The sequence below is a fragment of the Trichechus manatus genome, unplaced genomic scaffold (assembly GCF_000243295.1).
Source record: "Trichechus manatus latirostris isolate Lorelei unplaced genomic scaffold, TriManLat1.0 scaffold00364, whole genome shotgun sequence".
Classification (NCBI taxonomy): domain Eukaryota; kingdom Metazoa; phylum Chordata; class Mammalia; order Sirenia; family Trichechidae; genus Trichechus; species Trichechus manatus.
The window spans coordinates 239,162-244,607 of NW_004444300.1; the positions used below are offsets into that span (position 1 = coordinate 239,162).

The 5,446-nt window shown below is 34.8% G+C and overlaps 1 pseudogene; it reads left to right on the forward strand.

Annotated features, from left to right (window-relative positions):
- Positions 1–276: 276 nt before the first annotated feature.
- LOC111819323 (olfactory receptor 4K14-like) lies at positions 277–3,007 on the forward strand (annotated as a pseudogene).
- Positions 3,008–5,446: the final 2,439 nt, after the last annotated feature.

The following is a 5,446-nucleotide window of genomic DNA, read 5'->3' on the forward strand; positions in this document are numbered from 1 at the left end:
TAGCTCAATTTCATGACATAGTAGATACAGAGCAAAAGGAAGAAAGTCATATGCTCCTAACAAACATAAAAATAGAAAATACTTTAAACATTTTTTTATTATATTAGCAGCCATAGCTCTTGACCACTGTGCCACCAGGGCTTCTTCTTATATTTTAGTGAGCTTTTTTTAGTTGTATTTAACTTATCTGTCTGTAACCTAGCTCAGAAAATGGTGCATTAGTTGATGATGCTCTCAATTCTGGGGAAGTTGGAAGCTACTGAATCCCTGAGGAGCATGATGTAAGAAGATATTCCACATACTTGGCTCTATTTAGAACAGAGAGGTGGAAAGTTTCCCAGGCCAGAGGCTACTCTTCACAGTGTATATATGCTGCAATGAGGAGAATGCACACTCACTAACCCTGTCACAGCAGAAATAAAGTGGACTTCATTTCAGATTGAAGGCAGAATCCAAAGTAAGCCTTATCAGCAAACATTGGTTTCAGCAATGATCTCTGTAGGATAAGTATATCCCAAACCATCTGACTTTTTAATTTTCACTCTTAATATTCCCCAATTTAAAACCAAGTTGTCCTGTTTTTTCTTTGCTGTATTATCTTTTTACACATACCTGTTAAGCTTAGAGTACTGTACATGCTCCTTAGTTGATATGTTTACAGGAAAGATGAAGAATATTCACTCCCTACTAATCCCTGGGACTTTGGACTCCTGACACGGAGTCTCACACACCAACTAACAAAAGTACTGCCCTTCTACAATCTTCGAAGTTCCCAGGCACCCAGGTTTGGGAAGATCTGTTTTCACAGGCCCTCTGCCTTTTGCTGATATTTTCTAGTTACTTGTGGATTTTGCCTTGTTCTACCATTTGATTGAAGGGATAAACTAAGAAAAGCTCAGTCATTTAGATTAATGGGATTAAGTACATTCCTATTTGAAGGCAAAAACTGAAGTTAGATTAATTTCCATATACATGTAGAAATTGTTGAATTGGTGTATGTTTTGTTGTACGTATTTTCAACAATTAAAAAAGGAAGAGAAATACAAAAAAATGATTTTTATATAAACAAATGTCTTCTTATCATTCGGGGCATTTACATTTCTTTGTGTGTGAATTATCTCTTCATAAACAAAGTATTTATTTCAAAAATCTTAATTGTTTTCTTAGTCTTTTCAAAACCGATGTTCTTACCATAAGCTATCTTTAACAGAGAAGTTATGTTGGAGGTTTTGAAGTTAGACAAACCTCAGTTTATATTTCAGTTATGCCATTTTATAGCTGTATGACGTGGGAAATTAGGGTGTCTCATTTGTAAAATGGCTATAAATGTTGTGATGATTAAAATAGATAGTTTGTAAGGTGCTAAGTACAGCACCTGGTTCAAAATAGGTGCTATTTAATCAACTTTTAATCTCTATTTACATTTACAGAAAATGTAATAGGAAAAACTGAGCGATACAGAGGAACAAAGGAAGAAAGGGAAGGGAGGGACGAAGGGAAGAAGGGAAGAAAGAAGTAAAGAAAGAATGGTTTGGCTTTCTGGCTTAGGGAAAATACAGTTTATTTTATTCTATTTTCCACTGAAGTGAATTTAAATAATATGGCTAAATTGTTTAAGGACAAATGAAATGAGAATTTATATTTTATCCCAGGAAGGACAGTTAGGAGTAAATTAGCTTTCATACATCTGTCATTTCAGGTAGTTTCAAAAAAGTGCTCCTTCTTGCCAGTGAGGGCCAAAGATCAGTCAATATATATAAGAATTATCACCTCTCAAGGTACATAGAGTTTTGTAGAAATAACCTCTCACCAGGAGATTAGATATGCAAAATAGTATCTAATACTAGAAATGCTTAATCAGCATCTGTGGTCTTCTTTGGAAAATAAACACCTTTTCTGAAATCATTTGATGAACAGCTTTTCCCAGTATTTGCAGTAGACTTTGGTTAAATCTTGTCTCCCCACACTTTTCTATTTAGCTGTCGGTTTGTGCCTGAGAAGCATGTTTTGCATCAGAATGCAGTACTAGATTATGGCCTTGGGTCAATTTTGGTAAAATAGTTTCTAAATATATTTTAGAGCTCAGAAATCAAGACTAGTCCTTCTGATTCCCTGCAAAAGAGTATGTTCAAGTCTTGGAGAAATTGTTTATGGAGAACATTATTACTATATATTTTCAATCTGAGTGTTTATTTTTGTTACCCATAAGAACTGTGTTTCCAGTGGGTAACGTCTTGGAGCTGCCTTTCTAAACTTAATTAATTTTTAGTGCACTTTGTAATTCAAGAGAGCTCCAAACCTATCTCTTACTGTCATTTTCTGTACTCTACCTGATGACTGTTATAGGTAACATCCTTGCTGTGCTCTTGATCATCTCTGAGCCTCTTCTCCATTCCCCCAAGTACTCCCTCTTGGCCAATCTCTCATTCACTGACTTCTGCCTTTCCCCGGTCACCACCCCTAAACTAACTACGGAATTCCTAAAGGATAATAAGACCATCTCCTTTGGGGGTTGCATGAGCCAGATTCTGTGTGTGCATTTCTTTGGAGGAGGTGAGATGGTACTGCTTGTGACAATGACCTATGACTGTTATGTGGCCATCTGCAAGCCCCTCTATTACTCCAGCATCGTGGACAGACAGATGTGCCTCTGGTTAGTTTTGATATCTTGGATCATTGGCTTTGTGCATGCCATGAGTCAAATGGCAATGATTTTGCAACAGCCATTTTCTGTGGACCCAGAGCAGTGGACAGCTTTTTCTGTGATATCCCTTCGGTGATCAAACTAACCTGCATGGGTACGCATACTCTGGGAACACTGATAAATGCTGACAGCGGTGTCTTGGCAACAACGTGCTTCATTCTCTTGCTGATCGCCTACACCTTTATCATATTAACTGCTCCCTTTCCCACTAAGGATGGGGTATCAGAAACACTGTCTACCTGTACTTCCTACATCATAGTGGTAGTAGTGTTCTTTGGACCCTGCATCTTCATCTATCTGTGACCACTCAGCACCACTTGGGTGGAGAAGTTTCTTGCTGTATTTTACACAATAATCACGCCTCTCCTGGATCTCGTCATTTACACACTGAGAAATAAAGAGATTAAAAATGTCATAAAGAGACAGATAAATCAGCATATTGATTCAAGGGATAATTTTTAGATCTGTCATGTAATCAGAAAATCCTCATTATTCACTCTAATATGACTATGGTTTGACCTGTAAACTGAACAGAAATAATGTCCTGTTCATATATATGAGCATTCCCAGATGTATGGTTTGTGTTTATAAAACCACTTTATTTATCCACTCTAATCCTAACTTAACTAAAGCGAGTACTGACAATATCTGAGTGATCAGCATCCCCTTAGAAAAAAAGATAAATGACTCTAACCATAGTACTATTGCCCCTGTACTCCACAACATAATCCCTTTAATTCAAGCATCCAAGTCTTAGCCATTTTTTCAAAGGTGAGTTTCCCTTGAAAGACTTTCCTTAAATACACAGCAAAAGTCTGAAAATTCTTTGAAATATAATTTTTTCCCTCGTTAATAAATGAATTTTGTGATTATAGTTTTATCTCACATAAAGAAATAAGAAAAGGGAGCTGTGCGGGTAGGAAAGACTGCCTTGCTTGAAAGCAAAAGAAATTTAAACTGATGAGAAGAAACTCAAGGAGAAACAACAACAACAGCACAATGAAATTGCCTGAGTTCATTCACTGCAGGGCTCATATGCTGTATGGCTCTCAGCTAGATACCTAATCAACTTTCTTCTTTCCAAGGAGGTTCTTACTGCACATCAAAATAAATAAATAAATAAATAGAATGTGTATATGTTTTTATACACACACATTTATATATATTTTTCCTTCTGCACATACTCAAATATTATAATGCAGAAGGAAATGCATGCAGCTGGTGTTATTGTTAGTAGGGTGAGACTAAGGAAGACCAGTTATATCGGCATTATATATTCTTTTTAAATAGAGATGTCTGTGTAATATTGCATATTACATACTTTTGGATGATATATGTCAAACCTTTACAATATCTGAATTTCTAGTTTAACTCATGAACAGAGGAAAGTTATGGTCATGATTTCTAGTGGTGTGATTACTATACTAACACTTAAAAAGTAATTAAAGGAAAATCAATGTTTATCTCTATGTCAATAAATTAAGAGGCTCATGATGACAACATAACTAATGCAACAAAAAAGTCATTGTAATCCTGGTTTTTTATTTCCTAAAATAAAAAAAGAAGACATGCAAACTATATTAAGAAATGTTTGCAGAAAGACACATTTCACAAAACAGATTATCACAGAAGTGTCATTCTGACAGGTATGGGAACATATGGAAGCTCCTCAGAATATTTTCTAGATAGAATGATCTCAGCTGTGCTCATTAACCATGATACAACTTTGCACAAGAAAAACGCAGGTTTAAATGTCTTCACTGATGAATTCTTTGAAACATTTAAGAAAGAAAAAATAAAAAATTTTACATAAACTCCTCTTTAGAACAGAATAATAGGGAACACTCTTTTTGGCTTAATAACATAAGAAATATTATGCTGTACCAAAATTCATTACTAATTCAAAGGAAACAGTTGCAAAACCCAACTGCAACATGAAGAATTCTGAGACCAACAGCAGAACTCCCCAGATTTATTCAAATTATTTTAGCATGTTTTTTAAGCCGAACATAACAGATTAAGATACTAATAATGCATGTATGGCATCATTTACAGAAAGGGAGCTTATTTTGGTCATGAAACTTCTCAGTGTTTACTGTGATAATTACATAGTTTCTGCTGACATTGTCCAGCTGGCTCTATCCAATAAACTCATTAAATTCTATGCTGATTTACCATTAGCAACCTAGATAGATGAAGTGTATACTGCTAAAAGGATTTCACAGAGGAAGATTCTCCGTTATCTTTCTACTAATAAATATCATCAGGAGATCCAGTTAACATTTTTACAAGGGGATTGATCAGTTCATTTCTTTCTTTCTTTTTCTTTTTTCCCTCCAGATATCCATGTGGTAGGTCATGAGTTTTCGGATCAGCTACTAATCCTTTTTCCCAAAGTACTTATGAAGTCAGCTTAAATTCGACATGAAGATCAGACAAGGACATGGGAAAGAAAGAAAAATTATAGGCTTATTGCTGTCATGACATAGATGTAAAAATTCTAAACAAAATAATACCAAAGACATTATATAAAATGATATGGGAATAAGAATAATATATTATGACAAATTAATTTTAAACTTGAAGTACAAGGTTGATTTAATGTGGAAATCAATCACTATATTAAGAAAAAGAAGAAAATTCATACAAATATCTTAATAAATACATAATAGCATTGTATTATACCCAATACACTTTCTGGATGAAACTCACCAAACAGACAAAGAATGAAAATTAATCAAT